Genomic DNA, 24,319 nt, shown 5'->3' with positions numbered 1-24,319 from the left:
TACCGGCAATTTCCGTAGCACGTCTTAGTCGAAGTACTACACTGCCATCTATTGGACAAGTCAGGTTACTGAATCGTGAAATGTGTCTGTACTGAAATTGATAAAACAAACATAATATCTTCAGTCATGTTTTCTTTTAGGACCACTACAAGAGCATTATCAGTATGAAGGTTTATCAATAAAAATAATTTATTAAAATAAATATTACAGGGCTCTCCCTGAAAATAAGATGCTCTTAGCTTCCAAAGCCAAGGACACATTCTAGTGATTTTCCAGGAGACTGGACCTAACTAACCTGGGGCCTTATGAAAAACAATCAATTATTTGCAATTATTTGCAATTTGAACTGTCATGTTGAAGCTCACAAGGTGTGGAGAACAAGAAACACAAGTATGGGAGAAAAGCAAGGTGCAAAGCATACACAAGCAGTGTAACGACATATCAGTTACAATGTATGATTAAAAATACATAATTTCTCACAGTATGAATAGTGGCCCGTTGCTCCTACTATAGCCTCACACCTCCAGGGTCATGGGTTCAATCTGCACCCCTGCTGTAATAAACAGTGAAGTTATTACAGTAACATGATGTTTATCAATAAAATAGTACAATACTGTAGAAAAAATGCTTTCTGGGCAATATTTATGAGAAACTTGCCGATAAAATACTGTAATGTACTGTAATTCTGTACATGAACTGCAAAAAAATAAACTGTAGAATTTACTCAGATTGAATGATGTAACAATTTGCACTCACTTTTTTGGGTTGACTTTAAACCCTTTTTAAGTAAAGTATACCCAATTCTAGGAGACATTTTAAATAAATAAAGCTATAATATACCTACTGTCACAGTACCATCCTATAAGATTTACTCAAATCAATTAATATTTCAATATTAATATTAATTAATTTGAATATTAACATTAATTAATATTTCAAATCAATATTTGTACTCACTCGTTTGGGTAAATTGGGGTATTATTTTTCATGAGTAAAGTAAAGCCAAGTTTAGCAAATAACATACCTAATGTATTTAAAGGGCCTTCTTCAGCATCCAACGCAAAGTGGTACCAGGCTTGAAACAAGGGTCTTTGCCAGTATGACTTGATACAGTTTTCTGTCCCTTTGGGAGTAAAGGTCTTTGTTCAAGAGCTAATTAATGTGGCTATTCTGCCAAGGCTGGGCTGTTCTGCAGCTGTGGTATATTTCGCCCACCGTCATGAAGGAAACTCTGCCAAATACTGACCTTGCAAGATGTTCTCTGTTGAGATAAAAAAAAAATGGAGCAGCTGTGATTGCTCATGTAATGCTTTTTTTGGGGTGATGTATTTGTTAATGTAAGGCCACTTTGATTACCCACACTTGGCCTTGTAGCCTTATATTTGCAGAAAAGAGCCTGAACAGTGATATTCTTTGCTGTGTGGGTCCTGGAACTGCCCACTTCCCTGTAGACCAATAGTGTTGGATGTATATTTGCATAGCATGACATAGTACTGCCAATGATTTCGTAGATTTTTAATTCATTGTCATGATGTTGAGTAGGACAAGCACATAAAACCCCAAATATATTGTGACTACCACAGCTAAAATGGATCTTGGTGGGATGTGTTGGTTTGTGCTCCATGGAGTGATTTTGGCTGGGAGACTAAGACTGGATGTACATAGAATAAAAAAACCTCAATGACTTCTAACATCCCCACCATAAGAACACACATTAAATCCTGCTTATTCTAATCCTGGTATTTAAACCATCAGTTTCTCAGGACTCTTTAGCAGTTATACATCTCTAAATACACAAAGCCAACTGATACAGAGCAATCAGTTTAAACAACCAAAGGAATCCTGAAACGGAACAAGCAATGATATGTGGTAGAGACTAATATCTGTGGCATTCCATTCTCAACTGCGGTGGGATTCTAAATATTATGTAAAGATGGATATCCAAAAATTAAGCCTAATTAAAAGTGAAATATTAAATGAGCAAAATAATTAAATTTGTTGTTCAATCCCAAGTTGTGATTAAAAAGCAATGAGGCTGCCACCCATTATATCTGCTCTAGGGAAATGCACTTCTGCAGCCACTAGGGGAGCTCTCACCTTCTCTCAGCTCTGCTAAATAATGTTGCGTAGTCTAACAAGCTTTATAATCTGTGTCAGTGAGCACTGCTTTACTGGAAATGCCTCCCCCCGGAATTATTGTAAACAGGTATTACGTATCATAGGAGAAATATTTGAAAATGAAATAGATTTATTAACTGGCTCCTGAAATTAGGAATTATAAATGAACTGACCTTAATGAGTATTAATTAAATTAATTCAGAGACATTGCAGTTCATTCCACATGAAAAGTTACAACTTAAGCTAAATCTGCTTAAATCATTTAGAGTGTTTAATAACACATTCAAGTTCAAGCAACTTGAAAAACTGAGCTTTTAAACTTAAATCATTTGAGGCAACTAATTTCCTCTGATTTGAGTAAACTCAACCTAGCAGGGTTTACAGCGTGGGTGAACTTCAGCTTCATTTATTTAAAATAATTTATTTCCTAAATTTGGGTATACTTTTCTTAAAAAAAAAAATCAGTTTAAATATACCCCAAGATAAGTGAGTGCAAAAATGCTGCCTTATTTAATTAGCGTAAATCGTGTGTTTATATCTACAATGCATTAAAATTAGTGGGTGCAGTTCGGGTATGAGGGCCCCACCACTGGCAGATGGCAGAGTCCCCCATCCCCCTCCCCGCACCCCCAAGGCCCTAATGTAATATGGACTGTGTATATCACTAAGGTGCAAAAAGTGGGCGAGCAGTTGAGGCACGGGCACCCCACCGCTGTCAGACGGCAGAGCCCCACCTGCCTCAACCCACCTCCTCAGCCCTAGTGTCATGTGATGTCTAACATGCAAGTAAAATTTGAGGAGCAGTGTCTCAGCGCACCTCCCCACCGCCCCTCAAGGCCCTAGTGTTGTGTGAAATGTGGTGTTGGGCCCAGGGGAGCAATAAGGGCGTGCCAGGAGTGGGCCCCCCCCCGGCACCGGGGCCAGATCCCCGATTGGCCCCGATTAGTCCCCATCCCTGACCCCGCACAGCCGGCAGGGACGGCCAACCGAGGTGTTCAGGGGCGCCACAGGCAGCCCGGCAGCAGGGACCCCCCCCAGGCGCAGACCGGGAGAGACCCACCACACCACGCCCGATGAGACCCCGGCTAGCAGCCAAGGACGGGACAACTCCAGACCCCCCAGCAAACGGGGAGCCGGTCCGGCTAGGCGGGATGACCCCCGCCCCCCGGCCACCCCAAGCCCCCCCCCAGGCGAGGCAGAGGCTCCCCCCACCGCCCCCCCCCCCAACCACCCCACAGCGCCCGAGGGCCCCGCGCCGGAATCGCCAACGGCAGACAACGACCCGCCCCACCAGGCAACGGGCCCGGGCAGACCAGGCACCCCCAGCATGCGGGCGACCACCCGCCCGGGAGCCGGAGCAGCGGCCCCAGCAGATAGAGCCCACGGCCCCAAACCCACCCACCCCAGCGCAGCGGCACAGGCGGAACCCAGAGGCCCCACCCCCCGATCACACCCTCAGCGCGCCACCCACCCCAGGGGGGCAGAACCCCCAACCCCCCGCACCGCCCCCAACAGGCCAGGCCAGCGGCCACCCAGAGACATTGACCACGTGCCCTCAGCCAAGAGAAACCCCAGAGGACCACAACAACCCTGCCCCTCCGCCCCCAGCCCCCAACCCGGGACAGTGATGGTAATGCCCCACCACCCTCGACAACATTACATTAAAAAGTTAATTATTGGAGCCCAAATATCTTCAAAATCGATCAATTGATTTTTCTTACAGGCAGATGACCTCTCCATGGAAACATAATCCCAGAGTAGATTTTTGAACAGATTTATATTTAAATTCTCTTTTGACTTCCAGTTCAGAAGGATTGTTTTCTTGGCAATGGTTAGTACTGTAAGAAGCATGCATGATTTATTCGTGTCTATATTAGTGTTAGTGAGGTCCCCAAGCAGGCAGAGTGAGGGGGAGGGTGGGATGGGATGCCCTAGGTGTGTCGATAAGTCTTCACAAATCCTTTGCCAGAATTCGTTGACCGGTGTGCAGTACCAGAAAGCATGCAGGTAATTATCTGGTGCGTCCTTTTTACAAGTTAGGCATATGTCAGTATCTCTGATACCCATCTGGAACATCCTCTGCCCTGTGTAGTGTGTTCTGTGTAAAATTTTGTACTGTAATAGCTGCAGGTTGGAGTTCTGATTCATTCGGAAGGTATTCAAGCAAATTTGCCTCCAGAAGTTAGTGTCTGGATTGATGAGTAAATCCCTTTCCCATTTGTGGGTAGGGAGTGAGAGCGTTATATCAGATTCTGCTAGATGCACGTAAATCCTAGACAGTAGTTTTTTAGTTGGTGTTATTAAGAAGTTTGCTATTTTAGGTGAAAGCTCCAGCTCTAATTGCTTACGGCACCATCTATTATGTATTATTGATTTAAGCTGAAGATATTCTAAGTATTTGTTTTTCTCAATGCTATAAGTTTCTGCTATTTTGTCAAATGATATCATGCGATTGTCTTGGATTATGTTCGAGGCGCTTGATTCCTTTATTATGCCAAGCCAGGAAGTTTATCATTTTTTTATTTAACAAGATGTCAGGGTTGTTCCAGATGGGTGTCAGTTTGCATGGGACCAGTGAGGTTTGGTTCATTTTAAGAAATTCCCACCAGGCTGTCAGTGATGTGCTGATGTTGATGCTCTTAAAACAACATTGTCGTTTAAGTATATGACTGATAAATGGCAGGTCCTGGACTCGAATATCATTACAGAACGTTTGCTCAATATCCAGCCAGTTAAGGTCTAAGTTATTTTGTGTAGTCCATTTTAGGACATATATCAATCTATTGGCAAGAAAGTAGTTGTAGAAATTGGGAAGCTCCAAACCCCCACAGTTTTTGGGTTTCTGTAAAGTTTTTAAACTTATTCGTGGTGGTTTAGATTTCCATAGATATTTTGAGATTAAGGAGTCCAGTGAATTAAACCAAGTCCGCGGAGGTTGACTCGGAACCATTGAGAACGTGTAGTTAATTTTTGGTAAGATCATCATTTTGACTGTTGCTACTCTTCCCAGAAGTGATGTGGGTAGATTGTTCCACCGTGCAAGGTCATCTTCTATCTTTTTAAGCAGCGGACTGTAATTTAATCGCATCAGATCTGACAGCTTGGCAAAAATGTTAATACCCAGATATCTAATGTTCCCAGATTGAAGTGGGATAGTTGGATTGGACTGGAAGTCACAAGATATTGGAAGAGTAGTCGACTTATTCCAATTAATAGAGTAATCTGAAATGGAGGAGAACTTATCTATGAGTCTTATCGTCTCTGTGAGGGAACCCTGTGTATTTTGAAGAAAAAGTAATACATCATCTGCATAAAGACTAATTTTATGGGTTATACTTGCTGTTTGAATACCTTTGATATTATTATTGTTCCGAATTGCTGCTGCCAATGGTTCAATAAATATAGCAAATAGTGATGGAGAAAGTGGACAACCTTGCCTAGTGCCCCTTCTGAGAGTGAAGCTTGGGGAGATTTGATCATTCGTTTTTTACGCAGGCTTTAGGTGAACTGTATAAAATTTTAATCCAGGTTACGAAGTTCTCGCGAAATCCAAATTTTAGTAAGGTTGCCATTAGAAATTTCCAGTTGACCCTGTCAAAAGCCTTTTCTGCGTCCAATGAGATGATTATGGCTTCCTTATTTTGAATGTTGCAGTAGTCTATTACGCCAATTAGTCTCCTCATGTTGTTAGTGGACTGTCTGCCTTTAATGAAACCCGTTTGATCTGGATGTATTATATAAGGTGTCACTTTTTCAATTCTACTAGCCAGTGCTTTGCTAATGATTTTAAGGTCCGCATTTATGAGTGATATTGGTCGGTAGCTAGAGGGGAGAGCAGGGTCTTTGTCAGGTTTGAGGAGCAGGTTAATGTCTGCACAATTCATATTTGGGGGGATGCTGCTAGTTTCTTTAATTTCTATAACCATTCTATGGAATAGTGGTGCTAGCAGAGGCCAAAATGTTTTGTAGAATTCTGCTGGAAGTCCATCTGGACCTGGGGCTTTCCCGTTAGGCATACATTGTAGTAAGGAGTAAGGAAGGAGGAAGACCGGAGAGTAAGGAAGGAGGAAGACCGGAAATGCGGTAAGTGACGTCAGACGCCGGAGACTTGGCGGAAAATCTGAATGAACAGCGAGCTGAGCGAGGACAGCGAGGGGAAGTTGGAATCACTCGAAGAATACATTGACTGGTACTTCGACACTACAGTCATGAAGAAGAACCTCAATACATCTTCCCCGGGAAAAAGCGAGACGCCGTCATCCAAAAGAAGTCGCCCGGCAGACTCCCCCGGAGCAACTTCGCCGACTAGTAAAGACTTCGCCGACATACTGGAGTCAATCGACAAGCGATTGTCCAGCTTCGACGCGAGGTTGTCTCTGGTCGAGATTTTGCATCAGGAGTTCACATCCCTGAGGGAGTCTTTGGAATTCAGCCAGCAACAGGTGGAAACACTCGCTGCTGAAAACGCCTCACTACGGGGCTCGGTCAAGTCTCTAACTGAGAATGTGACCAATCTAAAAGAAGAAAATAAAAAAATAAAAGAGACTGTCATCGATCTCCAAGCCCGTAGTATGAGAGATAACCTGGTGTTTTCAGGCATCCCGGAATCTGCTGAAGAGGACGCAGAAATTACGGTTAAAACATTTATCAAGACCCACCTGAAGCTTCCAGAGGACACTGTGGAAAGCATCTGCTTTGACAGAGTCCATCGGCTGGGAGCTAAGAGGCCTGGTGCCCTGAGACCGCGTCCTATTGTGGCCAAATTCGGGAATTTCAAACAGAAGCAGCAGGTGAAGAGCCGCGGCAGGGAGCTGAAAGGAACGGACTTTGGCGTAAACGACCAGTTCCCCAAAGAGATTCTGGAGCGACGCAAAGTTCTGTTCCCAATCCGACGCAGCTCCATCCAGAAGGGCTCCCGAGCTGTCATCGCCGGGGTTCGGCTCTACGTGGATGGACAGCTCTACCGCGACCCTAACATCACTCCCTGGTTATATTAACGCCACTCCAGATAAGAACCTGTTATATTTTTCTTCTTTCCTTATATTTTCCTCTTCTGTTTAATCTAGCTTATACATGTTAATTCGCTAATTTAATGTTAGGTCATAACAAATACACTACCGTCAGTCTCGGCGGCGCCACAGTGCTAACAATGTTTATGTTTCTATGTTTCTCACTAATACCCTTACTCGCGTGCCCCTTTGTATGTCTTTTTCACTTCTCCCTGCTTTCCCTGCATCGATCACCTGCTTTAAATTTCTACTCAATCACACACAACACCCTCGATTTTTACACATCTGCACGACATGATAATGTACATATGTACTCAGCTTCACCACAACCACTCCGACCTTATAGTGCACACAGACATATAGGATACACACGCACACAAGCGTTCACACGCTCGTTCATATCTGACTCATTTGCACGTGCAATATTAGCTACACACACATGTCTATGGGCACACTAAGGTTTGTCTCATGGAATGTGCATGGAGCTGGCTCCAGAGAGAAGAGGTTAAAAATATTTAGCCAGCTTAAAAAACTACAGGCAGACGTTGTTTTATTACAAGAGACTCATAGACCTGCCACAGCTACAGATGAACTTAAAACACCTGAGTTTCCTAATGTGTTCTCAGCCTGTTATAACTCTAGGCAGAGGGGAGTAGCAATTTTAATACATAAAAATGTTAATTTCACATTACTCAACACAATTATAGATCCAGAAGGTAGATTTATAATCATTAAATTGTCTATACTTAACAAGAAGTTATGTATTGTTAGTATATATGGTCCAAATGTTGATAACCCTTCATTCTTCCACGTTTTCTTTACCACACTCTCTGAACACCTAGATAGCACACTCGTTCTTGGGGGCGATCTCAATTTCGCACTAAATAAAGAAATGGATAGGCTCAGTACAGCTGCTCAGCGCAATTGGGAATCCATAAATATAGTTAAGCAGTACATGAGTGACTATGGTCTTCGCGATGCATGGCGTTCTCTTCACCCCAACCGTAGGGAATATACTTTCTTCTCACACGTCCATCACTCTTACTCTCGTCTGGATTATTTCCTAATCAGTAGCTCACTGCTGAGTGACATTTCAGACACTGAGATACACCCTATAGCTGTCAGCGATCATGCTCCTGTATCTTTAACCCTAATAAATAAGAAAGCCATTCCACCAATTAGAAACTGGACATTTAATACATCATTGCTTAAAGATGGAGATTTTATTAACTATTTCAAAAAAGAGTGGGCTTTATATTTAGACTATAATGACCTGCCTGGAACATCAGCATCTGTTCTCTGGGAAGCAGGCAAAGCTGTGATGAGAGGTAAAATAATCTCATTCTCATCACATAAAAAGAAAAGAGAAAACAAGTATATTCAGGAATTAGAAGAAAACATCAAACCCTTAGAAGAAGCTTATGTATCATCCCAGGAACAGGAAATGCTGAATAAAATACGTAAAGCAAAATTAGAATTAAATGAAATTATTCATAAAAAAACACAATTCTTAGCACAAAGACTTCGCTGGCAAAATTATGAATATGGTAATAAATCAGGTAGATTTTTAGCTAACCAGTTAAAAATAAATAAAGAAAAAACAACTATATGTGCTGTTAAAGACTCAACTGGGGATACAGTATATGACCCTGAAAGAATAAACAACACTTTCAGGGACTTTTACAAATCTTTATACTTACCACAGATAAACCCATCTAAAGACGAAATTGATCAGTTTCTTGATAGTATAACCCTTCCGAAATTATCAGATAATCAAACGATGGCACTGGATTCTCTGCTGACACCAGGTGAACTCCAGGAAGCTTTGAACAGTATGCCCAATAATAAGGCTCCAGGCCCAGATGGATTTCCAGTAGAATTCTATAAAGAATTCTGGACAATTCTGTCACCAACATTCTACAGAATGTTGCAGGAAACCAAGGAAAATGGTAGACTACCACCAAATATGAATTCTGCCAACATTAGTCTCTTGCTAAAACCAGGCAAAGACCCTATATTGCCTACCAGCTATCGTCCAATATCACTTATTAATGTTGACCTTAAAATAATCTGCAAAGCTCTCTCAAAAAGAATAGAGAAGATAACCCCTCACATAATTCATCCTGACCAAACTGGTTTCATAAAAGGGAGGCACTCATCAACAAACACACGTAGATTACTCAATCTGATAGACTATTCGTGCAATAAAAACCTTCAAATCATAATATTGTCTCTAGATGCAGAAAAAGCATTCGATAGAGTTAGTTGGAGTTTTTTATTTGCAACATTACACAAATTTGGTTTTGGAACCTCTTTTATAAACTGGTTAAAAATATTATATAGTTCCCCAACAGCATGTGTTAGGACGAATGACCAAACATCCTCTAGCTTCTGTCTCAAGAGGGGCACCAGGCAGGGATGCCCTCTCTCCCCCTCACTCTTTGCAATTTTTATTGAACCACTAGCAGCAGCAATTAGACAGGCTATAGTGATTAAAGGCATCAAATGCAAGAATGTGGAACATAAGGTCAGTCTTTATGCGGATGATGTGTTACTTTTTCTCCAGCATTCACAAACCACTCTCTCTGAGGTAATTACATTAATAAACTCTTTCTCAAGAGTCTCAGATTATTCAATAAACTGGTTAAAATCTACAGTTCTTCCAATTAACTGCTCCTTTCAGAACTCTTCCTCCACTCCACTGCAATCTGGGGATGTTAAATATTTAGGTATTAATGTTTCACCTAGGCTGGCAGACTTAACTAAATTAAACCACATCCCACTTTTAAAGAAGGTAGAGGATGAGCTGGTTAGATGGAAGTCCCTGCCCATATCACTCATGGGAAGGGTTGCATCAATAAAAATGATGGTGTTACCAAGAATTAATTATTTATTTGCAATGATTCCAAGTAAACCATCACCTGACTGGTTTAGATCTCTGGACTCCGCCATCTCTAAATTCCTTTGGAAAGATAAACCACCGCGTATTAGCTTAAAAACGCTGCAAAGGACCAAGGACAAAGGAGGACTAGATCTGCCTAACTTTCACCACTACTTCTTAGCCAACAGGCTTCAAAACATCTCAGGATGGCTAAAACATACCTTCTTAGATGAACCTTGGCTAGACGTAGAACAGGCTCTATGCAATAACATAGACATTTCGGATCTACCATTCATTAGCTCAAACATTAAACGACATGAATGCTTCAAAAGCATCAGTATCAGCTCTTCTCTGACAGCATGGTGGGAGTTTCTTAAAATGACTGAGTCTTCATTAATCCCATGCAAACGTACTCCCATCTGGAACAACCCTGACATACTACTAAACAATAATATGATAAATTTCCCGGATTGGAGTTGTAAAGGTATTAAATACTTGGAACATATATTTGAAGAAATAGACTTTATCCCCTTTGACTTATTAGTTAAAAGACATGGGATTAACAAGAATAGATTTTTAGAATATCAACAAGTTAAATCTATAGTAAAAAGGAAATTCAAGTCTAATCAAATCAAATTACAAATACCACCAAGGGTGGCAGAATTCCTTAATCTCAAAACCCCCAAATTACTGTCTAAAATATACAGGACACTTTCTACAATGGATGATTCAATATCCCTTCCTATTGCAAAATGGGAGGCAGATTTATCAATCAGCTGGGACCACAATTTCTGGTCTAAGACATGCTTAAAAACCTTTGAACTGATTAGAAGTCCCAATTTACAATTAATACAATACAAAATCCTGCATAGAGTGCACTATACAGGGCATCGGATGTTCAGGATGGGTTTTACATCTTCTAACAACTGCTCACACTGTCAAGGGGATACACCTGACAATTACATCCATGCTCTTTGGTTCTGTCCACCTGTTCAGATGTTTTGGCGCAGGATTTGTGAGGACTTATCAAAGTGTCTGAAATGTACCATTCCAGCCTCTCCTTCAGTCTGCTTGTTGGGTGACTTAGATGGTGTCACTACAGAGATTAACACAACCCACATGGCTTTCACCGCTTTATGCATTGCTAAGAAGACTGTCCTCATGAACTGGAAAAATAAAAATAACCTTAATATCAACCAATATAGAGAGAGTTTGCTGGACCATATTAGTCTTGATACAGCTTCTGCCGCCACATTAGACCAATCTCTCTGGGCTCCTTTGATCAGCTCCATCACCTAGTGGCGGTGGGGGGTCGCAGGTTTGTCCCGCTTCGGTCTTTGTTGTTGGTGTGGGGGGGGGCCTATGGGCTTGGGGTGTCTGGGGGTTCCCTGGGGGGGGGGTTTCTGGGGGGGTTCGGCGCTGGGACTGCGGTCCTGGCCTGGATGGGGCTTTGGTGGCTCTTGGGTGGCGTCTTTCTGGTGGCTGCATGCAGCGCTGCTGGGGTAGCCTGTGCCGGCGGACGTAGGGTACCAGCCTGGCGGCCGTGCTGCTCCTGGGTGGGTCCGGGGCGGGCTTGGGGTTCTGGGGGCGCTCTGCCTCCGGGCTGGGGTTCCGGCTGGGCTGGGGGGGCTTGGGTCCTGGTGGGTGGGTCGCCGGGGTGTGGGCTGGCGCGTGCACTGGGGCCCGGCCCCGGCGCGGGGACCTTCGGCGCATTGGAGGGGCTGGGGGCCTCTTTAGCTGGTGGGGAGGTTGTTACCATCTGCCCGCAGGTGGTCCCTGCCTTAGGGGTATCCACTCTGCGGGGGTGGGGGGGAATCCAATAGAGTAGGAGAATGGACCCAACCTGGGTGTCTGTTGTCTTATGTAGTCTGGGAGTTGACTGAATGGTGGGGTGGGTGTAGTTTTTCCCTCTGTGGTGGGGTCTGGTTGGCTGCCCCGGGCTCTGTGGTGCCCGGTGGTGCCGCTGCTCTGGGCCCCCGGACTGGATGGGCCTCGGCTCTCCCGCCCTGGGTGGATTTCGGGGAACGGGGGTGCTTATGGGGGTCAGCGGGGGGGCTGGCTCCAGAGGGGGGGTACTTTGCCCCCCCCGATCCTTTCCTCCCCATCCCTAAATGCTTCCCTCCTCCCGCTCCGTCACCCCAACACACATATAGGGCTTTGAGGTGCAGGTGCGTCGCTGGGATGCAGGGGAGGTATTCCTCCTCTGTCCCCCCGTGGCCACCTGTGTCTCAATCACACATCACAACTTAGACACTCTCATTACTTACTCTCTCATGACACATACATTTAGGGCCTTGGGGGTGGGCACAAGGAATGGCGTCCAGAGGGCGGTCTGTTCATTCAGCCTTACCTCTGGTGCCAGTGCCCACTTCTCAATTTTAAGTTGCATATAGACATTGAGGGTTCTGGGGAGGGGCCGAGCTGACACCAGCTGCTGATTGGCAGAGGGTGGTTAGCACCATGCCCTTCCCCTGTTTTAAAACACTTTAGAACAACACGCACCAACACCACATATGAGCGGGCGGAGGGAAGCATGGGGTCTTTTCACGCCCCCGTTCTCTGTTCACCATCTGGGGCCGGGGGCTGGGAGGAGCTGGCCGTCCGGTCGGGGTCTGGGCTGGTGGGCTTCTTGGCTGCTGTGGGGTCCGGGGTGGTCTTCTTGTCCCCATGCCAGAGGAAAAAAGGGATCCATCTCCGAGGTCTGGTGGCGGATTGCCCCTCTGGGGGCGGTGGTGCCTAGATCTCGGAGTATAGAGTATATATGGGGAGTGTGAGTGTGTGTACGGCGTTCATTTCTGTGTCTTCATGTTGGGCGAATGGGTGAATATTTGTTTATGTGTGCATGAGGGTGGGAACGTATGCTTGTGTATGTGTGTGCCTGTCTGTCTATACGTATGTGTCAGGTTGGGTCTTAGACTCCACCTGAAATAACATCTCAGGCTCTATTACCCCCCGCCACACTCCCTGCTGGTGGATGAGGCCCCCGGCCGCCGATGCGTTGGTGGTTCTCGATGTCTGGGGCTGGATGCTCTGGTGTGTGCTGGCTCACTCTCGGCGGTTGCCTGCCGGGGCCTGGCCCTTCCGGCTCTGTCGGGGCCCTGGCTGGGGGGTGGGGGGGCCCTTGGATCTCTGGGCCCGGGGTCCGGTCTGCCCTGGTGTGGCCGGCCGCCGGCGGGGCCTGCGTGCTCGTCGCCACGGCCCCCTGGGGCTCCTGTGATGTGGCTGCCGGATGGCCCCCCTCCGGAGCGCTCCTCTGCCCTTTTCTGGGTGGGGGCTGCAATTGTCCCTGCGTTGGTCCTCCTGGGGTTCCCGTGCCCTGGGGGGCCTCTGGATATCTGTGGCCCGGGTCTCCCCCGGGTCGACTTCATGTCCTGGGTGGGCGGGGCTGTGGCTCCCCACACACACTACTAGACAATTACTTGGAGAAACCTTAGGAACACCAGCGCGCTGACACACAGGTGTGCACACAGGTGCTCACGGACACGTGCTCACGGACACACACTGTCTTGATCGGCTGTTGTTTCTGGGCATGGGTTGTAAGGCTGGTTGTGTGTGCTGTTCAACAACATTCAACGTTTGATGGTCGTTGTGATTAGTACAGATGTTGTATGTTGTCTTTCTCTTTTCAACAGACATGGAAGCAGATTATCTGTTTTGTTTTTTTTCTTGGTTTGTTTTTTTTTTTTTCTTTTGTTTTTTTTTTTTTTTTTCTGTTTTCTTTCCATTCCTCTCTCTCCCTCTCTCTCTCTTCCCTCCTTCTCCTTTGTCCCCCCCCTCCCTCTCCTTCTTTTGAGGAAGTAAATAAAAATATAAAATAAAATAAAAAATAAATAAATAAGTAAATAAAAAAAAAAAAAAAAAAAAAAAAAAAAAATGTATAAATAAATAAATAAATAGATACAGTCCCCCACAGAGGGGGGGTGGAGGAGGGAATAAAAAAAAAAAAAAAAAAAAAAAAAAAAATTCCCACCAGGCTGTCAGTGATGTGCTGATGTTGATGCTCTTAAAACAACATTGTCGTTTAAGTATATGACTGATAAATGGCAGGTCCTGGACTCGAATATCATTACAGAACGTTTGCTCAATATCCAGCCAGTTAAGGTCTAAGTTATTTTGTGTAGTCCATTTTAGGACATATATCAATCTATTGGCAAGAAAGTAGTTGTAGAAATTGGGAAGCTCCAAACCCCCACAGTTTTTGGGTTTCTGTAAAGTTTTTAAACTTATTCGTGGTGGTTTAGATTTCCATAGATATTTTGAGATTAAGGAGTCCAGTGAATTAAACCAAGTCCGCGGAGGTTGACTCGGAACCATTGAGAACGTGTAGTTAATTTTTGGTAAGATCATCATTTTGACTGTTGCTACTCTTCCCAGAAGTGATGTGGGTAGATTGTTCCACCGTGCAAGGTCATCTTCTATCTTTTTAAGCAGCGGACTGTAATTTAATCGCATCAGATCTGACAGCTTGGCAGAAATGTTAATACCCAGATATCTAATGTTCCCAGATTGAAGTGGGATAGTTGGATTGGACTGGAAGTCACAAGATATTGGAAGAGTAGTCGACTTATTCCAATTAATAGAGTAATCTGAAATGGAGGAGAACTTATCTATGAGTCTTATCGTCTCTGTGAGGGAACCCTGTGTATTTTGAAGAAAAAGTAATACATCATCTGCATAAAGACTAATTTTATGGGTTATACTTGCTGTTTGAATACCTTTGATATTATTATTGTTCCGAATTGCTGCTGCCAATGGTTCAATAAATATAGCAAATAGTGATGGAGAAAGTGGACAACCTTGCCTAGTGCCCCTTCTGAGAGTGAAGCTTGGGGAGATTTGATCATTCGTTTTTACGCAGGCTTTAGGTGAACTGTATAAAATTTTAATCCAGGTTACGAAGTTCTCGCGAAATCCAAATTTTAGTAAGGTTGCCATTAGAAATTTCCAGTTGACCCTGTCAAAAGCCTTTTCTGCGTCCAATGAGATGATTATGGCTTCCTTATTTTGAATGTTGCAGTAGTCTATTACGCCAATTAGTCTCCTCATGTTGTTAGTGGACTGTCTGCCTTTAATGAAACCCGTTTGATCTGGATGTATTATATAAGGTGTCACTTTTTCAATTCTACTAGCCAGTGCTTTGCTGATGATTTTAAGGTCCGCATTTATGAGTGATATTGGTCGGTAGCTAGAGGGGAGAGCAGGGTCTTTGTCAGGTTTGAGGAGCAGGTTAATGTCTGCACAATTCATATTTGGGGGGATGCTGCTAGTTTCTTTAATTTCTATAACCATTCTATGGAATAGTGGTGCTAGCAGAGGCCAAAATGTTTTGTAGAATTCTGCTGGAAGTCCATCTGGACCTGGGGCTTTCCCGTTAGGCATACATTGTAGTGCCTCGTGAAGTTCCAATATTGAGAGAGGTAATTCTAATGCCGATATTTGTTCATTATTTAATTTTGGTAGGTCGATGTTGTTTAAGAACTCTTCTATTTCAGAATTGGTTGGATTAATATTAGGTGAGTATAATTTTTTATAGAAGTCCCTAAATATCCTTATCTCTCCTAGGCTATGAGTTGCCTTCCCATTGGGGTCTGTAACTGAAGAGATTGCTGCCTTCTCTTTATTCTGTTTTAGTTGGTTTGCTAAAAACTTACTTGATTTATTACTATGTTCAAAATTGTCCAAGCGTAATTGACACAATTTTTTGTCTCTTAATTCTTGCAATTTCATTTTACTTTTCCTCAGCTCATTTAGAAGGTGTTTTTCTTGGGAGGCAACATGTGCTGATTCCAAAGTTTTAATTTTCTGTTCTAGTTCTGTCTCGAGTGCTTTTTCCTTTTTCTTTTTATGTACTGAATATGATATTATTCTGCCTCGTATTACAGCCTTTGCTGTCTCCCAGAGAATGCACGCAGAGATACTTGGCAAGTCATTTGTTTCAATAAATGTTGTCCAATCTTTTTTAATAACTTCTAGAAACTCTGAGTCCGTTAGTAATGATGTATTCAGTCTCCACCGTTTAAAAGGTGGTGCACTAACTTTTACAGTGACCGTCATAGTGACAGGTGCATGGTCACTGATTGTTATAGGGTGAATTTGTGTGCCACGTATATCTTTCATGACTGTATTACTGATAAGAAAAAAGTCTATCCGGGAGTAAGAATGATGGACTGGTGAAAAAAACGTGTATTCTCTAAGCGTGGTGTGAAAAGTACGCCAGACATCGCATAGGCCGAAATCATTCATATATTGTTTTACTGTTTCGGATGACTGGCAAGTACGGTAACTAGCTGCTGTACTACGTCTGTCAGATTCTGGGTTAAGTACTAATTTGAAGTCCCCTCCCAGTATAAATTCTGTGTCTGAGTATGATGATATTGCAGCAAAAAGGTGGTGGAAGAAGGAGGGGTCATCACTATTTGGACCGTATATATTGGCAATACATAATTCTTTGTTATATGCTGAAATTTTAATAATTATGAATCTACCTTTTGGGTCTGCAATAGTGTCTTTACAGTTGAAACATATTCTTTTGTTGATTAAAATTGCTACACCTCTCTGTTTTGAATTATAACTAGCTAAGTATACGTGTGGAAATTCTGGTGAATTTAATGTTCACTGTCCTGTTTTGGCTAAGTGAGTTTCCTGTAGTAGGACAATGTCTGCCTGTACTGTTGTTAGATATTCTAAGATTTTACGTCTCTTAGCAAATGAGCCAATACCACACACGTTCCAAGTGACAAAGCGTAGTGAATTCATGCTGTCCTAACTTAGACCCCCTGAGTGCAATCTAATGTTAAAATGGACGGATGTGTGTGTATGTGAATGACTGTGTGTGTATGAGTGTGAATGTGTCAGGATGAATGTGTGTGCAAATGTCAATGTGTGAATGTCTCCATGTGTGCTACTAAGATGAGGAGATCTGTCTGAGCTTGAGTGGGCATGTGTATATGTTAGTGTATGAATGCATACATGTGTGATGTTTAGATGAGGGGGTGCGTGTATGTTTGAGTGGGCGTCTATGCATGCGAGTGTGTGACTATCTACGTGTATGTGTGGGTGTATAGTATCTGGTAGACTGCTTCCAGATAAAACATTTTTGAGCGTCAATATCGATATGCTACAATTACCATAACAATGACAATGATGGCCATAACAACAACAACAAGAACTGCGACTGTGGTGAGACATTAAACAAGGGGGTTGAGGAACAGTAAGGGGTATAAAGTGACCCGGCCTTAATAGTCCTAGACAAAGCCGTCTAGTGTGCTGCGTGCGCTAAAAACCTGTATTAACTGCCAAACTTTTAAAGTTAGTTTATTAAATGCGTGTTACCTTAGTCGGAAGTGGTTTCAGTAGAGCCAAGCGGTGGTGTTCTGGTCGCGAAACAGTTGTCCATTAACATACAGTCTGTCTACTGCGATGACAGCCCGGGCTCCTTCCGCAATGAATTTTTTCCTTAGCTGGAACAGGATTCTGCGACGATCCAGGATTTCTTTGGGAAATTGGTCGTTGACGCTGAAGTCCGTTCCTCTGAGCTCCCTGCCTCGGCTTTTCACCAGCTCCTTTTGTTTGAAATGTTCAAACTTGGCCACGATAGGTCTTGGACGCTGAGCTTCTTTCCTCACCCCTCCTATGCGGTGGACCCGATGAAACGTGATGTTGTTGACGGTGTCCCGAGAAAGTTTAAGTTCTTGTTGCATGAAGTTTCTGATGGTAGCTTCTGCGTCTTCCTCTGCACGCTCCGGAATTCCGGCGAACACTAAATTGTCCCGCATACTTCTTGCTTGAATATCAAGCAGGGACTCTTTCATACGCTTATTTTCTGTGGAGAGTTCCGCCATACCTTCCGTGAGGGATTTTACGGAGTCTCTGAGAATCTTGTTTTCAGATGCGAGCGATTCCACCTGTTGTTGACTGTACTCCAGAGATTCCCGTAGTGCTTGAAATTCCTTGTTAAGGATTTCTACAAGTGCCAGTCGGGCGTCAAAACTGGAAAGTTTGTTATTAATGGACTCTAGGATATCTCTGTTTTCCTTATCCGGCGATGAAGGGCTGCTTGAGGGGCTGTTTGAAGTACAGTCCGAGCGGGTTCTCTTCGTGGATGGAGTCGCTTGGTTCTTCTTCATGATGAGTCGCTCGTAATACTCGTCCACGTAATCCTGTAAGTCTTCTAAGGTTTCTTCGTCCAGGATGTAATGAGTAAACTTCTCTATCCGATAAACTATATATACTATATATACTATTATTAATATTATTAATATTTTGGCTTGTTTAAGTTGGCTGTCGAAGTAAGTTTTGTTTGTTTTTTAGTAGGACGCTGCCATGTTGGATTACGCACAGCTCTCACGGGATCTCACAGCATCACGGGAACAGATGAACTGTAAAATTAATAGTAAACTACTGCAACCCTCCTACCAGTAGTTTACTTTAAATTAACATGACAATTTTTTGCATTTATTTTAAGGGGCCCGGCTGCAGCTGAGAGCAGCGCGTGGCTCAACAGACTAAGTATCTGACCATATGATCCAAAGGTTCATATCCAGCCTCAGCTGAGTAGCTCCATGTCTTTGGGCTCTTGAGCAAAGCCCTTGATTCCCAACGAGGCAGAAAATTTGCATCAGGCTTGTGTGAGCAAAGACACTTGCATCATGCCTGGTTCCACTTTGTATCAGATGCTGATTATGGTCCTTTAATTGGCATTGGGGAAATTGGGGAAAGCATTTGGGTTTATTGTACTGATAAAAAAAGATTTGCCGAAATTTCCCAAAATAAGTGAGTGCAAAAAATGTTGCCTTAATTAACTTGAGTATATCCTAAACGGTATTTTTTTCAGTGTGGTATACCCTCCGTGCACAAGATGGCACTTCTAATGTTCAAAATCTGTGTGGTGGGCTGGGGTACTTCCGGTGTAAGCTGTCAGCGAGTTTATGCAAAATGTTGAGAATGAAGAACAAGCGCCTTACATATCAGTATCAAATTGGCAAGTCTAAATTACATTGTAGTGTACCTTGATGTGCCGTTTCATCGAGGTATAATTCTGAAATAAGTTTCCATTGTTTCCCACGTAATCCTGAGGTGCGAGCTCAGTGGTAGTCAAGATATGACGAGAGAACTTCACTCCTACTAACATTCTGGTCCGCAGTCGGCATTTCAAGGTAGACGATTTCATCACAACAGGACATCGAAAACTCGTTCAAGGAGCGGTGCCCTGCCTTTTTGAGTGGAATAATTTTACCATACCAGCACCGAGGCGCAATGTGTGGGAGGGCCACCCTAAATGCCCCTCTCCCTGGCAGGGCCCGGTGTCAGTGTCCGTTGACCCTGATTGCGAGATAGAAGTAACGTTACCACTGGACCATGACTATCCTGTAACTCCGTCGACATCAGTGATGGCATCCGACTTGGCAGAAGAGAATGAAATTTTGAAGAAAAAAATTCAGGAGCTGCAACAGCAGATTGAAACTCTGCAGCTGCAGTTAAGATTTGGCCTAGAACGTCTTGCAGGGTCTGATGAGGACATTCGTTTTTACACAAGGAAGGTCCATGTCCTGAAAAATCATTTTGTAATCAACACGTCCCTCATTGCATGGAATTAATGTATATTGTTAATATCAAGTTAAATTAACGCCAACATAAGAACATAAGAACATAAGAACATAAGAACTATACAAACGAGAGGAGGCCATTCGGCCCATCGAGCTCGCTTGGGGAGAACTTAACTAATAGCTCAGAGTTGTTAAAATCTTATCTAGCTCTGATTTAAAGGAACCCAAGGATTCAGCTTGCACTACGTTATCAGGAAGACTATTCCATACTCTGACTACACGCTGTGTAAAGAAGTGCTTCCTTAAATCCAGTTTGAAATGTTCTCCCGCTAATTTCCACCTATGGCCACGAGTTCTTGTATTTGAACTAATGCTGAAGTAACTATTCGGTTGAACAGCATCCAAACCTGTTAGAATCTTATAGACCTGGATCATGTCCCCCCTCAGTCTCCTTTGCTTGAGGCTGAACAGATTTAGCTCAAATAACCTTTCCTCGTATGACATTCCTCTAAGACCAGGAATCATTCTTGTGGCCCTACGCTGCACCTTTTCTAAGGCCGCTATGTCCTTTTTAAGATATGGTGACCAAACCTGTACACAATATTCTAGGTGAGGTCTCACCAAGGAATTGTATAATCTTAGCATTACCTCCCTTGACTTAAACTCCACACACCTGGAGATGTACCCCAACATCCTATTGGCCTTTTTTATTGCTTCCCCACACTGGCGAGAATGAGACATGGAAGCATCAACATACACACCAAGGTCTTTCTCATAATCAGCTACCTTTATTTCAGTAGGTCCCATAAAATACCTGTACTTTATATTTCTGCTCCCTACATGGAGTACCTTACATTTGTCTATGTTAAATTTCATCTGCCAGGTGTCAGCCCAGTCACTAATTAAATTAAGATCCCGCTGTAGCTGCTGAGCCGCTAGTTCAGTATCTGCTACACCACCCACCTTGGTGTCATCTGCAAATTTCACCAGTTTACTGTATATATTGGTGTCTATATCATTTATGTAAATTAGGAACAAAAGTGGTCCTAAAATTGAACCCTGCGGTACCCCACTATGAACCTTACCCATTCAACAATAACTGTTTCATTGCTAGATTTGCATCATATCAGCACTTCCAGGCCTTTTGGCAACTTGTGCAGCCAGCCGTGAACACCAAGATGGTGCAGGTCACCAGTGCCAGTGCAGCCAGCCGTGAACATCAAGATGGTGTGGGTCGCCAGTGCAGCCAGCCGTGAATACCAAGATGGTGCGGGTTACCAGTGCCAGTGCAGCTAAGCTGTGTTATCAGGGTCTCGTGGATTAATGCATACTACACTAAATAAGATTTTAGCCTGAAAGCTTAGCCTTTTGGTGCTTAATGGAAATTTGAATAAATGCAAAGGTGATCACAAAGGCTGCAATTAATCATGTTATATAGCCCCAACCCATTTAAGTTACATCTTTAACTAATTCATTTAGGTGGTAAATATACTTTTATATAAGCAGTAAAACTAATTGTATGTTTGCAGTACTTTTGCTAATTCTGTTTACAAAATTATATATCTAATATATATATATATATATATATATATATATATATATATATATATATATATATATCTAAGTAAACAATTATCAACAGTAATGTTATATAAGGAGCCATACACAGCAAATGTGCCAGTGTTAAATTAACACTGCATGGTGTCTATATGGGTCCACACCATTCAGTGTTACCTTTAAAACTTTACAGTGTGCAGTGAGTGTTGTTTTTACAGTGTTAATGTTTATTAACTCTAATAATGTTCAATTTACACCATAGGGTGTTAAGTCGATGAGTCTCCACCTCCACACCTGCCCCATTTTAATATGCGCACAAGTCATGAGGATCAGAAGTGCCATCCCAGATTTACCCACCATCATGAGAAAGGACGTTACAGCTTTTTCTTGTTTTATATTGAAGTTTTGCTGGCTCAGTTCTTACTGATCTTGGAGTTAAGAGAGCGGTGGTTTTCTAGCAGAAAACTGGACACTGTCTCCAGAGTGATAATTATTTTGTGGTGTCGGTGTTTTTGATTGCTGGTCCTGCCCTTGGATGATTAACATATGTGGAAAGGTGTTAGGTCAGGTGTGATACCCTTTTTTGTGCTGCTCCTGGTACTCCCAACTGCCCTGTGAACCAATGGTGCTGGATGTATATTTGCATAGCATGACACAGTACTGTTTTTTACTTAATAGATTATTTTTAAAATCTACCGTGATTGTGATGAATAGGACAAGAGAGCAAAAACCACAGAAATGGCATTGGCGTGCTAGCCAGTGACTAGGCTAGATGGTTTAGTCTCTATGGCTTAACTAGAGAAGGCATGTTACCATGAAAAACCATTTGTTTCTCTTCTAAGCCTAGGCTTTCTAGGAAAGACATCCAGACCATATGTACCACTACAATTGAGGTTTCTTTGGGGATGCACATATATACAAGCAACGCTACTCAGATAAGTTAATACACATAGACAACCCAGAAAAACTAGTCATCAAATGTGGTAAAGACTAATATCAGTGCCATACCATCCTCGACCGTGGTGGGTTTCTAAAAATTAAGCTAAATGAAAATCTGAATATTAAATGAGCAACGTGATTTGATTTGTTCTTCTATCCCAAGTTGAGGTCTAAAAGCAATAAGGCTACCACCCATTATATCTGCTTTAGTGGAAATACACTCCTTCTACCATTAAGATAGCTCTCACCTTTTCTCAGCCGTGCTAAGCTATGTTATGCAGTGTAATATAATAAGATAAGATAATAATCTGTGTTTGGTGACTGGCGCCATACATTTCACTCACTTTGATACCACAGACAGTACTCAGAAGAGCTTGACTGGTTCTTTCTCATCATAACTGAAGAACTCTATCTTACTCACGTGTAAATAAACACATTTATAACAGCAGCTTTTTAATGCTCGCCAATTTATATGAACACAGTTCATTGGGTATCAAAAGCTGAACTGAAATAAGGCTTGCATAAAAAGAGAAAAGGCTATGTTAGTCTGAATCTTTCTTATTATGGTGGGTTAGTAAAACACAGCAGCTGAATGCCCAAATGAACTCAAAGGAAAGTATATTAAAATGGGGCAGATACGGGCCACCCATTTTGTACTTGTGTGCCACCCATATGGGCTTGCAATTTGGGAAGAGGTGGAGACACATTGTCTTAACACTCTAGGTTGTACATTGAACAATATAACAATATTAACACTGTAGAAACAACACTCACTACACACTGTAAAGTGTTAAAGGTAACACTAAATGGGGTGGACCCATATAGACACCATGCAGTGTTAATTTAACACTGGCACATTTGCTGTGTGTATTAAGTATATGTAGTGATATGTAGAAATTGTTTCTCAGACAGTGATATATATATATATATATATATATATATATATATATATTAGGGCTGTCAAAATTAACGGGTTAAGGTGGATTAATCCATCATCATGATTAATCTGATTAAAATTTTTAACGCAATTAACCCATCTGCAGCGCAGAATGACTCAAAATCCCTGAAATGTCTCTGGCAACCCATTTCGGGCAATTTTGGTGTGTTCCATTTGCCCTGGGAACTCGTATTCCGAGTCGGATTCCGAGTATTGAAGCCAGAAGTGATGACATATCTCGGAGAAGCACAGAGAATCCCGAGATCAGAATCAATTAACCGGGCTAGAATTGGATTCCATGATTAGTCTGATTATTTGTCGGATTTACGGTAGTTCGGGCTATTGTAAGTCAACGAAGATGAAGACCATTTTAACTGAGGTACCTTAAATACGACAAGTTGTCCGGCTAAGCAAAAAATCTTGCTTTTTGATATGGGTCCATGGTATTGCACTTCTTTGGCAGATGGAATGCATCCGACTCGTGTTCAAGATGTTCAATAAACATGTTAAGTGCATATATATTCCCTTTTTACTTGAGTCTGCTTGCTCATGCAAAATGAAATGTGATTAATATAGATTAAAAATGAATTATATTTCATCGTGATTAATCTAAATTAATCCACAGCAACCCTGTGATTAATCTGATTAAAATTTTTAATCGTTTGACAGCACTAATATATATACATATATACACACACACACACACATTGGACAGGACAAATTCTGCTCTCTCGGACAATACATGACAAGTCCTGGGGACTGATGTCCACATGTAACTTCCATGGACTTTTATACAGAGATTGCACAGCGGATGTTCTTTATTATTCCAGATTAATGGTTTTATTGAATAATATGTAGAAATTATTCTTCAATGTTATATATTTTTGTAAAGGACAATTTCTGCCCTTTAAGACAATGTAACACAAGCCCTGGAGACAGATTTCCATATGCCATTCCATTTTACATTCAAGTTCATAAGTGTCATGTAAAAATGAGTCCCCAGGATGAATCATATATCATTTTGAAGGGCAGAATTTTATCTTTAAGAAATTATATAAAGAAAAACAAAAAAGACAATAGTATTATATTGCCACAATATTATTGAATTTCATTTTTCACAACAGTGCACTAAGCCTCATACATGTTTGTCAAACAGTCTTGGTCCCCAATTATGGCAGGCAGGTCAGAAACATAATGCTGCTCCACACAGCACTTGAACTGCATGTATTAACTGTAATAGGTAGTACAGACTATTACACAGCTGATATGTGGCTTCACATTTTAAACTCTGAATGGTGTTTGTACAGCTTAAACTGTAGACCTAGCATGTCAA

The 24,319-nt window shown here is 42.5% G+C and overlaps 1 long non-coding RNA gene across 1 annotated transcript; it reads right to left on the bottom strand.

Annotated features, from left to right (window-relative positions):
• Positions 1-1,024: 1,024 nt before the first annotated feature.
• On the bottom strand, positions 1,025-17,468 carry LOC140579650 (uncharacterized). Its single transcript, XR_011983592.1, has 3 exons — positions 17,341-17,468; positions 1,247-1,261; positions 1,025-1,123 (listed from the first exon to the last, which is right to left on the bottom strand). It is a non-coding gene; the product is annotated as an uncharacterized lncRNA (long non-coding RNA).
• Between the last annotated feature and the right edge of the window lie 6,851 nt (positions 17,469-24,319).

This window comes from Paramormyrops kingsleyae, chromosome 18, assembly GCF_048594095.1.
Source record: "Paramormyrops kingsleyae isolate MSU_618 chromosome 18, PKINGS_0.4, whole genome shotgun sequence".
Lineage (NCBI taxonomy): Eukaryota > Metazoa > Chordata > Actinopteri > Osteoglossiformes > Mormyridae > Paramormyrops > Paramormyrops kingsleyae.
The sequence above is the reverse complement of the archived record's forward strand: the minus strand, read 5'-3'. Positions and strand labels throughout refer to the sequence as shown.